Source organism: Salmo trutta, chromosome 14, assembly GCF_901001165.1.
Source record: "Salmo trutta chromosome 14, fSalTru1.1, whole genome shotgun sequence".
Lineage (NCBI taxonomy): Eukaryota > Metazoa > Chordata > Actinopteri > Salmoniformes > Salmonidae > Salmo > Salmo trutta.
The window spans coordinates 15,271,962-15,288,952 of record NC_042970.1 but is presented as its reverse complement, the minus strand read 5'-3'; the positions used below and the strand labels follow the sequence as shown (position 1 = coordinate 15,288,952).

Below are 16,991 nucleotides of genomic sequence, written 5' to 3'. Positions count from 1 at the left end.
TGGAACACACAACACATCAACATTGGAACACAGGAGTGATGGTTGCTGATAATGGGCCTCTGTACGCCTATGTAGATATTCTATTAAAAATCAGCCGTTTCCAGTTACAATAGTCATTTACAACATTAACAATGTCTACACTGTATTTGTGATCAATTTGATGTTATTGTAATGGACAAAAAAATATGCTTTTCTTAATAAAACAAGGACATTTCTAAGTGAGCCCAAACTTTTGAACGGTACTGTGTATCCGCCTCACTCTCAGAGAAATAAGTAGTACTGCTAAGCTTTACACAGTCAAATGTGACAAATATTTTGTATATATAAACAATATATATATTATTTTATCCAGAGTGACTTGTAGTTAGTTAATTAATCTTAAAATAGCTAGGCGAGACAACCACATATCACAGTCAAATATATAGGATAAGAACAGTAATATTTTACATACTCGTGAAGGTACCCATAAGCAATAATTTCTGATAAAAAAATAAAAAAATAATGAGTATATAGCATTTTGGAACGAATCTCTTTAAATGGAGACCTCAGACACGGATAGTAAAGAGTGTCTGGAGGACACATGGGTCGCAAAGCATTATGGGAAATGATAGGGTTATAGTGAATCAGACTTGTTCTGTCCTAATACTAGTGCTTCTCCTCATGTCTTTAGGCATGTCAGTAGCACCCTTAGCAGAGTTCAAATCAAATCATCAAATCCCATTTTATTGGTCACTTACACATATTTTGCACATGTTATCGCGGGTGAAACTTGTCTCGAGGTTTGTTAACACAGTGTCCAAAGAAGGGCCAGAAGTATACAGAATGGTGTCGTCTGCGTAGAGGTGGATCAGAGAATCACCAGCAGCAAGAGCAACATCATTGATGTATACAGAGAAAAGAGTCGGCCTGAGAATTTAACCCTGTGGCACCCCCATAGAGACTACCAGAGGTTCGGACAACAGGCCCTCCGATTTGACACACTGAACTCTATCTGAGAAGTAGTTGGTGAACCAGGCGAGGCAGTCATTTGAGAAACCAAGGCTGTTGAGTCTGCCGATAAGAATGCAGTGATTAACAGAGTCGAAAGCCTTGGCCAGGTCGATGAATATGGCTGCACAGTACTATCTTTTATCGATGGCGGTTATGATATCATTTAGGACCTTGAGCGTGGCTGAGGTGCACCCATGACCAGCTCTGAAACCAGATTGCATAGCGGAGAAGGTACGGTGGGATTCGAAATGGTCGGTGATCTGTTTGTTAATTTGGCTTTTGAAGACTTTAGAAAGGCAGGGTAGGATAGATATAGGTCTGTAGCAGTTTGGGTCTAGAGTGTTTCCCCATTTGAAGAGGGGAATGACCGTGGCCGCTTTCCGATCTTTGGGGATCTTAGACGATACGAAAGAGAGGTTGAACAGGCTAGTAATAGGGGTTGCAACAATTGCGGCGGATAATTTTAGAAAGAGAGGGTCCAGATTGTCTAGTCCAGCACATATGAAGTGGGTATAATGGTATGTAAACGTTACTATAGTGACCAGTGTTCAATCACTATGTACATAGGGCAGTAGTCTTTAAGGTCAACCTGGGCTCAGAGCATTTCGTATCATTTTGTATGTAATTCCGAGACACTCCATTTAGTAGGATATGGCATGTATTAATTTGTGGATATCCATCACACATTTCGTATGATATGTTACGAATTACAATTCATATTATATGTTACACATTTTCAAAAAGTATTTTCAGAATTTGCTAAACATACTATATGTTATAAATTTGCTAAACTTAACATTTCTTAGGAATTCTAGCTAGGTGGCTAACGTTAGGTAGGCTGGGGGTTAGGGTTAAGGTTAGGGTTATGTTTTGGAGTTGGGTTAGGATTAGGGTTAAGAGAAGGGTAGGATTAAGGTTAGGGTAAGGGTTAGTTAACATATTAAGTAGTTGTAAAGTAGCTCAAAAGTAGTAGAAAAGTTGCTAATTAGCTCAAATGCTAAAGTTGTCCGTGATGAGATTCGAACTCGCAACCTTTGGATTGCTAGACGTTCATATTTTTCCCTTAAGTAACCATCTGTCATGTTACCATACCACACGTAACATATCATCTTAATTTGTGTGTCCCAGATTTACATTTACTATGTTACGTCTAGTCTATGAGACCAGGCTGCTTTAGATTTTGGGGATTTGATTTATTAGGATCCCCATGGCAATGCCAAAGGCGACAGCTAGTCTTACTGGGGTCCGACATATAACGAAAAAGACATTACAGACAAAATAAAATGTTTATACATTTAAAAACGTTAACATGTTGTGTGTGTGCATCTATCAGTTACACATACAGTATACACACAACAAGTAGGTCACATGAGGGAAAGGCGTTGTGCTGTGAGGTGTTGCTTTATTTGTTTTTTGAAACCAGGTTTGCTGTTCACTTGCGCTATATAAAATGGAAGGGAGTTCCATGTACTCATGACTCTGTATAATACTGTACATTTCCTTGAACTTGTCCTGGACCTGGGAACTGTGAAAATAGTCCTGGTGGCATGTCTGGTGGGGTAAGTGTTTGTGTCAGTGCGGTGTGTAAGTGGACTATGCAAACAATTTGGAATTTCCAGCACATTATAATATGTTTCTTATAAAAACAAGAAGTGACGCAGTCAGTCTTTCCTCAACACTTAGCGAAGAGATACTGACATGCATAGCATTAATATTAGCCCTCTGATTACAATGAAGAGCAAGACGTGCTGCTCTGTTCTGAGCCAGCTGCAGTTTAACTAGGTCTTTCTTTGAAACACTTGACCATATGACTGGACAATAATCAAGATAAGATAAAACTAGATCCTGCAGGACTTGCTTTGTGGAATGTGGTGTCAAAAAAGCAGAGCATCTCTTTATTACAGACAGACCTCTCCCATCTTTACAACCATTGAATCTATATGTTTTGACCATGACAGTTTCCAGTCAAAGATGACACCAAGTAATTTAGTCCCCTCAGCATGTTCAACAGCCACACCATGCATTACAAATTCAGCTGAGGTCTAGAACTTTGATTTGTATCAATACAATGCTCTTAGATTAGAGATGTTCAGGACCAGTCTATTACTGGCCATCCATTCCAAAACAGACTGCAACTCTTTGTTAAGGGTTTCGGTGACTTCGTTAGTTGTGATTGCTGATGCGTATATGGTTGAATCATCAGCATACATGGATGCACATGCTTTGATTAATGCCAGTGGCAGGTCATTGGTAAAAATAGAAAAGAGTAGAGGGCCTAGAGAGCTGCCCTGCGGTACACCACACTTTACATGTTTGACATTAGAGAAGCTTCCATTAAAGAAAGCCCTCTGAGTTATATTAGATAGATAACTCTGAATCCACGATATGGCAGAGGTTGAAAAGCCATAACACATATGTTTTCTCAACAACAGGTTATGGTCAATAATATCAAATGTTGTACTGAAATCTAACAGTACAGCTCCCACAATCTTCTTATTATCAATTTATTTCAACCAATAATCAGTCATTTGTGTTACCGCAGTACATGTTGGGTGCCCTTCTATGCTGAAAATCTGTTGTTAATTTGTTTACGTAGAAGTTGCATTGTATTTGGTCAAACACTATTTTTTCCAACTGTTTGCTAAGAGCAAGCTGATTGGTCTGCTGTTAAAACCAGTAAAGGAAGCTTTACTATTCTTGGGTAGCAGAATGATGTTTGCTTCCCTCCAGGACTAAAGACAAAGACTTTCCTCTAGGCTCAGATAGAAGATACTGTATGACAGATAGGAGTGGATATAGAGTCAGCTACCATCCTCAGTAGCTTTCCATCTAAGTAGTCTATGCCAGGAGGTTTGTCATTATTTTTATACCTTTATTTAACTAGGCAAGTCAGTTAAGAATAAATTCTTGTTTTCAATGATGGCCTAGGAACAGTGGGTTAACTGCCTTGTTCAGGGGCAGAACGACAGATTTTTTTCAGCTCGGGGATTCGATCTTGCAACCTTTCAGTTACTAGTCCAACGCTCTAACCACTAGGCTGCCTGCCACCCCATTGTTGATTGATAACAATAATCCTTTCACCTCTCCCAAACTAACTTTACAAACTTCAAACTTGCAATGCTTTTCTTTCATTATTCTTTTTTTTTTATACATGAGTACGATGGCTCACTGTTCGTTGTTGGCATTTCCTGCCTAAGGTTGCCCACTTTGCCAATTAAGTAATCATTAAAATAATTGGCAACATCAAATGGTTTGTGATGAATAAGCCATCTGATTCGATGAAAGTTGGAGTTGAATTTGTCTTTCTGCCCATAATTCCATTTAAAGTACTCCAACGTTGTTTTTCCCATCATTCTTTATATTATTGATCTTGGCTTCATAATACAGTTTCTTCTTCTTTTTGTTGAGTTTAGTCACATCATTTCTCAATTTGCAGTAAGTCAGATGTGCAGCCAGACTTATTAGCCACTCCCTTTTCCCCATCTCTTTCAACCATACAGTTTTTTAATTCCTCATCAATCCATGAAGCCTTAACAGTTCTAACAGTCAGTTTCTTAACAGGTGCATGTTTATCAATCAATAGAAGAAGCAATTTCATAAATGAATCAAGTGCAGCGTCTGGAGGCTCCTTATTAATCACATCAGACCAACAAATATTTTTAACATCATCCACATAAGAGTCACAGCAAAATCTTTTGTATGATCTCTTATACACTATTTTAGGCCCAGCTTTTGGAACGTTGGCTTTCCTGGATATAGCCGCTATATTGTGATCACTGCATCCAATGGGTACGGATATAGCTTTAGAACAAAGTTGTACAGTATTAGTAAAAATGTGATTGATACATGTGGATGATCTTGTTCCCGTACTGTTTGTAAACACCCTGGTAGGGTGATTAATAACCTGAACCAGATTACAGGCACTGGTTACAGTGAGAAGCTTCCTTTTGAGTGGACAGCTTGATGAAAACCAGTCAATATTCAGGTCCACAAGAAAGTAGACCTCTTTGTTTACATCACATACACTATAAAGCATTTCACACATATTATTTCGATTCTGACTGTTAGCACTTGGTGGCCTATAGCAACACCCCAAAATAAAAGGCTTTAGATGTGCCAGGTGAACCTGTAACCACAACACTTCAATAACACTTGACATACAATCTTCTCTAAGCATTACAGGGATATGGTTCTGAATATATACAGCCACACCTCCCCCATAAACATTCCTGTCTCTTCTGTATATGTTATATCCTTATATTGCTACTGATGTATCATCATATGAATTATCTAAGTGAGTCTCAGAAATGGCTAATATATGAATGTTATTTCATGTTAACAAGTTATTGATTTCATGAACCTTATTTCTAAGGCTACATATATTAGCTCCTTGATTCTGTCTTATATAGCAAAATTTGAATGTGTTTTTTTACATTAGATAAAAGTACAGAGACACAGAGCTACAAAATGGTATATCATGCACTGCATTTGTATGATATATGTATGATATAAAAAAACATTGACTACAGTTCAGGGCAGGGTACTGGGCAGAGGCCATCAAGTGGTGACTATTTTTCAGTCTGATGGCCTGGAGATAGAAGCAGTTTTTTTGTATTTTCAGCTTTGCTGCACCTGTACTGTCTTCACCTTCTAGATGGTGGCGAGGTGAAAAGGCCATGGCTCGGGTGGCTGAGGTTCTTGAGGATCTTCTTGGCCTTCCTGTGGCAATGGGTGCTCTAGATGTCCTGGAGGGTAGGCAGTGTGCCCCCGGGGATGCGTTGGGCTGACCGCACCACCCCACCAGGCGGTGATACAGCCGACAGGATGCTCTCGATGGTGCATATGTAGAAGTTGGTGAATTCTTTCAGTCTCCTGAGGTTGAAGAGGTGCTGTTGCACCTTCTGCCCACACTGTCTGAGTGGATGGACCATTTCAAGTTGTCAGTGATGTGCAATCAGAGGAACTTTTCACCCTCTCCACTGCGGCCCTGTCAATGTGGATGGGGGCGTGCTTCCTCTGCTGTCTCCTGAAGTCCATGACGTTAAGGGAGAGGTTCTTTTCCTGGCACCACTCCACTAGGGCCCTCACCTCCTCACTGCAGGCTGTCTCCTCGTTGTTGGTAATCATGCCTACCATTGTTGTGTCATCTGAAAACTTGATGATTGAGTTGCTGACAACCGGATTTATCCAGTTTTCTGTGAAAGTGCTAATTCAACCTAGCTTCCTTTTCTGCTGAAAACTGGATATGGGAACTCTGCTCAGGGATTTTCTTTTATTTTTTTAACTTCAATCCACCTCTCTCTTGTTCTCTCTCACAATTCCCAACCACTGTTGTCTTGCCTCCCACCAACTCCTGTATTTTGCTCTCCCACTCTTCTTCCTCCTGTATTTCCCTCTCCCACTCCTCTTCCTCCCTCTGTGTGTGTGTGTGTGCGTACATGCATGCATGCTCCGTGAGAGGGTCTCTGAGAGATTGATGTTGGACCTGCGCACACACTGAGAGAGCAGCAGCTGGCTGAATCAGAGCGATCGATCAGGCACAGAGCATTTACACTGCCAGACTGCTGGGCCTTTGTGGATTGAGATTATTTCACAATTATTACAGGAGGCAGATGCTTGTCAGGAGATGCTCTCTGTCAAGGTTCGACTGGTGGAGTACTGCATTCTCTCTCCCTCTCTCTCCCTCTCTCTGCCTCACTCCCTCTCTTTTCTCTCTCTTTTCTCTCGCTCTATTCCTTTCTCTCTCTCTTCCTTTCTCTCTCTCCCATCCCTTTCTCCCACTCTCTTTCTCCTTATCTCTCCCTTCGCTCTCTTTCTCTCTCCATGTCTCACATTCTCCCCTTTACTTCTTTTATCTTGCACTTTTTACATCTCTGTTTGGTTCGCTAAAGATGAGATACAGTATGTCTACCAAGTTAATGGTAAGAAATAAAACACTGTAAATAGTATCTCATTCAGGTCAATTAGAATGATAAAATGTCATTCTCCAAATGGACTCTAGAAACACAGAGAAGGGACTGCATACTGCCAATGTTATGATTATGTGGTGATATTGTGAATACATCAACATTCTTTTCATTTTCTATGAAAATGAGTTTGCTCTTCTTGGCATCATTAAATAAGGTAGTTCAGATTGGCCCAAACTCAAGCTCTGATGAGTGCATAATGCTTTTAAAAATAGAGAAGGATTTTTGTTGTGTGTATCCCTGACGAGTGTGAGTTTTCGTGTGTGTGTACAACTGTGTGTGTGATGTAGACGTCTAATGTAAGGTAAATTGTGTGCATTTTTACCCTCATTAAACAGATTCGATTTGGTAAAGGTCCTGTGAGCCTCAGCCTCTAACCACTGTCTGAATCAATTAACCTGAGCCCAGGTTTCCTTCCCCTGGTCAGCCCAAGTTATACCAATGATTCTCACTCACATGATGTTACAATACAGGCTCTGCTGCCCTATCTAAACTCCCTTCATACACTTGTGGATCAATGACCACATCAAAGAGTATGGTTGTGAATGTACAGTACAGAATGTAAAGTACAGTGGTCTGCAGGAGTGCATTGCTGGGTATGGATGTGTGCTGTAGACGAGTTTTAGAGCAGTATGAGTGTATCCGTACATGTGTGTAGATGTGTGTGTGATCTCTGTGTGTATAATGACAAAATAGAGAGGCCCGTCACCGCACTGTCGTACGGTCTGATAGAGCTTTCCGGTAGGTGCTTAAGTGACATTCCACTCAGTTCTATTTCTCTCAGCTGAAACAGATCCTCATGAAGATGAGGGGAAAGGGTGAGGAGAAGTAAGGGAAGAGAGCGGGATTAATTGCTCACCAAGGAGAGGAAGATAACATCATATGTTTAAAACCCGTCACAACTAATCCCGTCAATTCATGGGCCAGAATAATGAAAATGGAGGAAGAAATAATATTTCTCTCTCATATATATTTCAGCTCCCAGTTCTCACAGAGAGAAAGTGTATTATGTGTTTGTGGTGAGTTATGTGTGTTTGTGTCTGTACATAAACTGGATGTGATGCAACTGGTGTCTGTGACTGTTTTTGAATGAGGAAGTACTGTATGTTCATGTTAGGTACCTCCTGCTATAACCACTCCTGACCTCCTTGTGCTACCTCTCCCCTCAACATCTACACTCCCCTCCTCCTCACTCCAGTCCAAACATACCCCTCTCTACCTCCACGGCCAACACCTGTCATTCTCAACCATCATCCCCTCCACCCTTGTACCCGCAGCATTCCCCTTTTACCCCTGTCATTTCTCTGTCATAGATGCTCATCCGCTCATGTTCCTCAAGGCTTCAAATTTAATTTGGTTTCAATCTGGTGGAATTGCTTTGAGAGGTGGGTGCGTTTGCATGTTGGGTTCTCGTTCCTCTGCTGGAAGAGTGTGGGTGTGTGTGCGTGTGTGTGCGCGTGTGTGTGGAATGTCGTGTAGTGTAGTGTGTGTGAACATCTCAGACACAGACTGTCACTGATACACTTTGTCAAACAGCAGCAGCTGTCAATGCTTTCAGGCTCACACACAATGGTTCTTTCAGACAGCATACATACATACACCTTTCCCTTACATTGGGAAATAGGAATGGAAATAAAATAGGTACAAGACATCATGAAATATCTCTCATCGGTAACTCCTCATGACCTTTAGTTGAATATGTAACTATTTCATTATTCTATCAGAAATTCTAGGGCAACATGGAGGATGATTGAAGTAAAGGGCACAGAATGTGTGGCTCAAATAAACAGTTTGCCCTTGAGCTGCAGGCGATGGTGAGGTGAGAGGAGGAGGGCTGTTAAGCTGATGGACTGAGATAACATCATTTTGATAGTAAATTCTTTATTTGCCCTTTCCGTTTGCAGCCACGCTATGTATTACAGTGTATCTGCCTTGTTGCTTATGATGAGGTCGACTGCAAAATGAATACATGTAAATGTCTATGTGTGTATAATTAATTGCATGTTTATTAGTAAGAGTCCTCTACAGCGCTGATTGTGTGTGATGAGTGTGTGATGTGAACATATCTTTGTGGGGTGTGTGGGTGTGCAATATTTGCCTATGTGAGCAGGGGTGATTGAGACAGATTGTCACACTGTGTGTATGCAGTCACAATGTCCTATCTCTCCCACACATTGGCTCCTATACAACAACTGTGGGGGATTTCAACCAGTATCATTGTCTACCTGTTCATGCGTGGTGCATGTGTGTACTACTGAGGGAGGACAGCACATAATAATGGCAGGAACGGAGTCAATGGAATGGCATCAAACACATGGAAACCATGTGAAACCATGTGAAACCATATGAAACCACGTGAAACCATGTGAAACCATGGAAACCACGTGAAACCACGTGAAACCACGTGAAACCATGGAAACCATGTGAAACCATGGAAACCATGTGAAACCACGTGAAACCATGTGAAACCATGTGACACCATGTGAAACCACGTGACACCATGGAAACTATGTGAAACCATGGAAACCACGTGAAACCATGTGACACCACGTGAAACCATGTGACACCACGTGAAACCATGTGACACCATGGAAACCACGTGAAACCATGTGAAACCACGTGAAACCATGTGAAACCACGTGAAACCACATGAAACCATGTGACACCACGTGAAACCATGTGACACCACGTGAAACCATGTGACACCATGGAAACCACGTGAAACCATGTGAAACCACGTGAAACCATGTGAAACCACGTGAAACCATGTGACACCACGTGAAACCATGTGTTTGATGTTTTTAATACCGTTCCATTTATTCCGCTCTATTACCACGAGCCCATCCTCCCAATTAAGGTGCCACCAACCTCCAGTGGTGTATGTATAGAAGTGTGTGTGTGTGTGTGTGTGTGTGTGTTTGTGTGTGGGGGGGTGTATATGTTCTTTGCTATTGTGTGTTTGTGTTTGTATGTGTGTAAGTGTGTACACAGCATGTGCATACATTGCAACTCCAACACCATCAACTATCATGGTCCAAACACTAAGACAGTTGTGAAGAGGGCACAACAAAACCTATTCCCCCTTTGGAGACTGAAAAGATTTGGCATGGGTCCTCAGATACTCAAAAGGTTTTACAGCTGTACCATCAAGAGCATCCTGACTGGTTGTATCACTGCCTGGTACGACAACTGCTAGGCCTCCGACCACATGGCACTACAAAGGGTAGTGCGTACGGCCCAGTACATCACTGGGGCCAAGCTTCCTGCCATCCAGGACCTCTATACCAGGCGGTGTCAGAGGAAGGCCCTAAAAATTGTCAGACTCCAACCACCCTAGTCATAGACTGTTCTCTCTGCTACCGCACGGCAAGCGGTACCGGAGCGCCAAGTCTAGGTCTAAGAGGCTTCTAAACAGCTTCTACCTCCAAGCCATAAGACTCCTGAACAGCTAATCAAATGGCTACCCAGACTATTTGCATTGCCAACCCCCCCCCCCCCCCCCCCCCCCTTATTGTTTGTGCATAGTCACTTTAATAAGTCTATAGCCCCGCTATTGTTATTTACTGCTGCTCTTTAATTATTTGTTATTCTTATCTCTTACTTTTTTTGGTGGTATTTTCTTAAAACTGCATTGTTGGTTAAGGGCTTGTAAGTAAGCATTTCACTGTAAGGTCTACACCTGATGTATTCGGCGCATGTGACAAGTACAATTTCATTTGATTTCTGTGTGTGTGTGCATTCGACAGCTTGTGTGCTTTGCTACTATGTATTAGTGTGTGTGTGTGTTAAAATGATAGAGAGATTGAAGATGGAGGGAGATGTCTGTCCGTGTTCCTGCTCTGCATTTCTGTTCCCATCAGGTTGTGTGGCAGCGTCTGTTTGTTCACATTGCTGCAGATGTTAGGAGAGCTGATCCAGGAGGCATCTCTCCTTCAATCTGCTGTTGCTCCTGTCTGTCCCTCTCTCTCCTCTGATCTGCTGTTGCTCCTATCTGTCCCTCTCTCTCCTCTGATCTGCTGTTGCTCCTGTCTGTCCCTCTCTCTCCTCTGATCTGCTGTCGCTCCTGTCTGTCCCTCTCTCTCCTCCAATCTGCTGTCGCTCCTGTCTGTCCCTCTCTCTCCTCCGATCTGCTGTTGCTCCTATCTGTCCCTCTCTCTCCTCCGATCTGCTGTCGCTCCTGTCTGTCCCTCTCTCTCCTCTGATCTGCTGTTGCTCCTGTCTGTCCCTCTCTCTCCTCTGATCTGCTGTTGCTCCTGTCTGTCCCTCTCTCTCCTCCGATCTGCTGTCGCTCCTGTCTGTCCCTCTCTCTCCTCCGATCTGCTGTCGCTCCTATCTGTCCCTGTCTCTCCTCTGATCTGCTGTTGCTCCTGTCTGTCCCTCTCTCTCCTCTGATCTGCTGTCGCTCATTTCTGTCCCTGTCTCTCCTCTGATCTGCTGTTGCTCCTGTCTGTCCCTCTCTCTCCTCTGATCTGCTGTTGCTCCTGTCTGTCCCTCTCTCTCCTCCGATCTGCTGTTGCTCCTGTCTGTCCCTCTCTCTCCTCCGATCTGCTGTTGCTCCTATCTGTCCCTCTCTCTCCTCTGATCTGCTGTTGCTCCTGTCTGTCCCTCTCTCTCCTCTGATCTGCTGTTGCTCCTGTCTGTCCCTCTCTCTCCTCCGATCTGCTGTTGCTCCTATCTGTCCCTCTCTCTCCTCTGATCTGCTGTCGCTCCTGTCTGTCCCTCTCTCTCCTCTGATCTGCTGTTGCTCCTATCTGCCCCTCTCTCTCCTCTGATCTGCTGTCGCTCCTGTCTGTCCCTGTCTCTCTCCTCTGATCTGCTGTCGCTCCTGTCTGTCCCTCTCTCTCCTCTGATCTGCTGTAGCTCCTGTCTGTCCCTCTCTCTCCTCTGATCTGCTGTTGCTCCTGTCTGTCCCTCTGTCTCCTCTGATCTGCTGTCGCTCCTGTCTGTCCCTCTCTCTCCTCTGATCTGCTGTTGCTCCTATCTGTCCCTCTCTCTCTCCTCTGATCTGCTGTCGCTCCTGTCTGTCCCTCTCTCTCCTCTGATCTGCTGTTGCTCCTGTCTGTCCCTCTCTCTCCTCTGATCTGCTGTCGCTCCTGTCTGTCCCTCTCTCTCCTCTGATCTGCTGTTGCTCCTGTCTGTCCCTCTCTCTCCTCTGATCTGCTGTTGCTCCTATCTGTCCCTCTCTCTCCTCTGATCTGCTGTTGCTCTTGTCTGTCCCTCTCTCTCCTCTGATCTGCTGTTGCTCCTATCTGTCCCTCTCTCTCCTCTGATCTGCTGTCGCTCCTGTCTGTCCCTCTCTCTCTCCTCCAATCTGCTTTCGCTCCTGTCTGTCCCTGTCTCTCTCTCCTGTGATCTGCTGTCACTCCTGTCTGTCCCTCTCTCTCTCCTCCGATCTGCTTTCGCTCCTGTCTGTCCCTCTCTCACTCTCCTCCGATCTGCTTTTGCTCCTGTCTGTCCCTGTCTCTCTCTCCTCCGTTCTGCTTTCACTCCTGTCTGTCCCTCTCACTCTCTCCTCCGATCTGCTTTCGCTCCTGTCTGTCCCTGTCTCCCGCTCCTCCGTTCTGCTTTCGCTCCTGTCTGTCCCTCTCTCTCTCTCCTCCGATCTGCTTTCGCTCCTGTCTGTCCCTGTCTTTCTCTCCTCCGTTCTGCTGTCGCTCCTGTCTATCCCGCTCTCTTTCTCCTCCGTTCTGCTGTCACTCCTCTCCTCTCTCTCTCTCGCTCTCTCTCTCTCGCTCTCTCTTTCCCTGCCTCTGCACAGCCTCTCTCTCTCTCGCTCTCTCTCTTTCAGGAAGATGCAGGTGCCAGCAGCAAACAAAAACAAGCAGGTCAACTAGATACTCAGCAGATCTGTTAACAAATGTAGAAGAGAAAAAAAGAGCAGCCTCATGCTCGTCTTTGTGTTGTAATGTCAGAGGCTTTTTACCAGATGTGTTTCAGCCAGGCAGCAGGTATTGTTTTCAATTTGCTCTCTTTCTCTCTCTGTCTCTGTCGCCGTCACCTGCAAGGTCGATACATGAATAGCAACCAGCTGGGCCGGGTGGAAAACAACAACCATGTCTGGGACTTGTTCTAAAATGGTGCCCTTGGGCTCTCTCACTTTGATGCCAGTTACGCTAGATTGTCATGTGAATATTATGCAATCTGCATAGGATGTGTGTTTCCATCAGACTGACTTTGTTGCCAATCAAAGGTTGTGCATGATGACATAGTGCACATAAAAAACACTTATGCTCTTGCGTTTTCATGTACCGAATGGAAAAACATGAGTTCAAAGTGTTTGCATTGTATTTTCCACGCTACCGATAGTTTTTCATACAAACTGTTGCGATAAATGGCAAATTTGGGCATGGAAACTCTAGACAACAGTTGGCATGCTCTCTAGACAACAGTTCACATGCTCTCTAGACAACAGTTGGCATGCTCTCTAGACAACAGTTGGCGTGCACTCTAGACAACAGTTGGCGTGCTCTCTAGACAACAGTTGGCGTGCTCTCTAGACAACAGTTGGCGTGCTCTCTAGACAACAGTTGGCGTGCTCTCTAGACAACAGTTGGCGTGCTCTCTAGACAACAGTTGGCGTGCTCTCTAGACAACAGTTGGCGTGCTCTCTAGACAACAGTTGGCGTGTTCTCTAGACAACAGTTGGCTTGCTCTCTAGACAACAGTTGACTTGCTCTCTAGACAACAGTTCACATGCTCTCCAGACAACAGTTGGCATGCTCTCTAGACAACAGTTCACATGCTCTCTAGACAACAGTTGGCATGTTCTCTAGACAACAGTTGACTTGCTCTCTAGAAAACAGTTGGCATGCTCTCTAGACAACAGTTGGGATGCTCTCTAGACAACAGTTGGCATGTTCTCTAGACAACAGTTCGCTTGCTCTCTAGACAACAGTTGGCAAGTTCTCTAGACAACAGTTGGCTTGCTCTCTAGACAACAGTTGGCTTGCTCTCTAGACAACAGTTGGCGTGCTCTCTAGACAACAGTTGACATGCTCTCTTGACAACAGTTGGCATGCTCTCTATACAACAGTTGGCATGCTCTCTTGACAACAGTTGACATGCTCTCTAGACAACAGTTGGCTTGCTCTCTAGGCAACAGTTGACATGCTCTCTAGACAACAGTTGGCATGCTCTCTATACAACAGTTGGCATGCTCTCTAGGCAACAGTTGGCGTGCTCTCTAGACAACAGTTGGCATGCTCTCTATACAACAGTTGGCATGCTCTCTAGGCAACAGTTGACATGCTCTCTATACAACAGTTGGCATGCTCTCTAGGCAACAGTTGGCGTGCTCTCTAGACAACAGTTGGCTTGCTCTCTAGGCAACAGTTGGCGTGCTCTCTAGACAACAGTTGGCTTGCTCTCTAGACAACAGTTGGCATGTTCTCTAGACAACAGTTCACATGCTCTCTAGACAACAGTTGGCAAGTTCTCTAGACAACAGTTGGCATGATCTCTAGACAACAGTTGGCATGCTCTCTAGACAACAGTTGGCTTGCTCTCTAGACAACAGTTGGCATGTTCTCTAGACAACAGTTGGCATGTTCTCTAGACAACAGTTGGCATGCTCTCTAGACAACAGTTGGGATGCTCTCTAGACAACAGTTCACATGCTCTCTAGACAACAGTTCACATGCTCTCTAGACAACAGTTGGCATGTTCTCTAGACAACAGTTGGCATGTTCTCTAGACAACAGTTGGTTTGATCTCTAGACAACTGTTCACATGCTCTCTAGACAACAGTTGGGATGCTCTCTAGACAACAGTTGGCATGTTCTCTAGACAACAGTTCACATTTTCTCTAGACAACAGTTGGCATGCTCTCTAGACAACAGTTCACATGCTCTCTAGGCAACAGTTCACATGCTCTCTAGACAACAGTTCACATGCTCTCTAGGCAACAGTTCACATGCTCTCTAGACAACAGTTCACATGCTCTCTAGACAACAGTTCACATGCTCTCTAGACAACAGTTGGCATGTTCTCTAGACAACAGTTGGCATGTTCTCTAGACAACAGTTGGTTTGATCTCGAGACAACTGTTCACATGCTCTCTAGACAACAGTTGGGATGCTCTCTAGACAACAGTTGGCATGTTCTCTAGACAACAGTTGGCATGTTCTCTAGACAACAGTTGGCATGCTCTCTAGACAACAGTTCACATGCTCTCTAGGCAACAGTTCACATGCTCTCTAGACAACAGTTGGCATGCTCTCTAGGCAACAGTTGGCATGTTCTCTAGACAACAGTTGGGATGCTCTCTAGACAACAGTTGGCATGTTCTCTAGACAACAGTTGGTATGATCTCTAGACAACAGTTCACGTGCTCTCTAGGCAACAGTCGGCATGCTCTCTAGACAACAGTTGGTATGATCTCTAGACAACAGTTCACATGCTCTCTAGGCAACAGTTGGCATTACTCGCATAAAAACTGTGGATGGAAACATAGGGAGCCTGGCTGTGGGTAGCAGTTTGGGAATGTCTGGTACTAAACTGTCAAATAGAGGAGATTATGTGTGTGTGTGTGTGTGTGTGTGTGTGTGTGTGTGTGTGTGTGTGTGTGTGTGTGTGTGTGTGTTTAGTGGGGTGGGGCTCTGTGAGTGTGTGTGTGTGTGTGTGTGTGTGTTTAGTGGGGTGGGGCTCTGTGAGTGTGTGTGTGTGTGTGTGTGTGTGTGTGTGTTTAGTGGGGTGGGGCTCTGTGAGTGTGTGTGTGTGTGTGTGTGTGTGTGTGTGTTTAGTGGGGTGGGGCTCTGTGTGTGTGTGTGTGTGTGTGTGTGTGTGTGTGTGTGTGTGTGTGTGTTTAGTGGGGTGGGGCTCTGTGAGTGTGTGTGTGTGTGTGTGTGTGTGTGCATGCTTTCACAATAAGCTCTCAATGTCTCACCTCAGAATTAGAATTAGACGTTAAGGCAGGGGTTCTCACAACCCCATTTTGATATCTGAAAATTCTCACGACCCCACCCATGTGAAAAAAATTTGGAATAACAGCCAATGGTTACTTTTTTATTTGGGGCTATGGCAGTCAATGGAAAAAACATTTTAACACTATTTCTGATTGTCTTCTCAACTCACCATCACATACCTTTAATGTGGGGCGATGACAGGCAATTGGAATGAGTCTGACATAATGGAGGTTATTTCACCACCACTAATGAGATGGGTGTGCTTGATGCCTAGGAGCTTCTCAAAGTCAGGGGGTGTGGTCGACAGTGCGCATCTAATTTCTCCTGTTGCAGCCAACCTGGATCGATATTTGGCTTTAATGCAGACGAGAGCACTGCAGATATGAGCTGGTGAAGGGTAGTCTACCATTAGTTTTATGGTGCTTTCAAGACAACTGGGAACTCTGAAAATACAACATCATGACATCAGTTATCTTTAGGTCGGAAAGTCAGAACTCTAGAAAGAGCCCAGAGTTCCCGAGTTGGAATTCCGAGTTGACTGTTCAAAACAATTTTTTCCCAGTCGGAGCTCGTTTCTTTCCGTGTTGCCAGTTGTCTTGAACGCACTGAAGTCGGAAGTTGGACATTTCTGAGTTCCCAGTTGTTTTGAGATGGCAGGGTATTCCCTTTGAGTCAGGAACAAAAACTCCTCTGTAGTGACCCGTGAATGTGTTGTCTGCTGCATTCAGTCACATGACAGCTCGGTCAGCTGTTCGATTTCACTTAAAAACATTTAGACTGAGCCAGGATCACAGTCAAACGGATTGGGAAGTAGGTCAGTACCAAAGTGCTCTTCCAAGCGTTGGATGTGAGCAGTCATCACTCTTTTAGGACACTTAATGATGCTGTTTTCTGTTATTTTCTTTTCGTTACACAGAGTCAACCTGGTCTGTTTTTTTACATCCATTGTGAATGACAACAGTTCCTCTCTCAATGCAAAAATATAACCTACACTCCCCCTTGATAACCACCAAGCCTCGGTGTGAAAAAGAACATTGCATGCTCTAATCCCATATCTCCACATAGTTTTGTGAATAGGGGGCGCGCAGTGGATGTGATTTGATGTAGTTTACAATTGAAGTTACCTGCTGCA

The 16,991-nt window shown here is 44.1% G+C and overlaps 1 protein-coding gene across 7 annotated transcripts in view; it reads left to right on the top strand.

Moving 5' to 3' along the window:
* LOC115207482 (voltage-dependent calcium channel subunit alpha-2/delta-2-like) overlaps positions 1–16,991 on the top strand; it is a 267,881-nt gene that overhangs the window by 94,752 nt on the left and 156,138 nt on the right. The window lies entirely within an intron of this gene.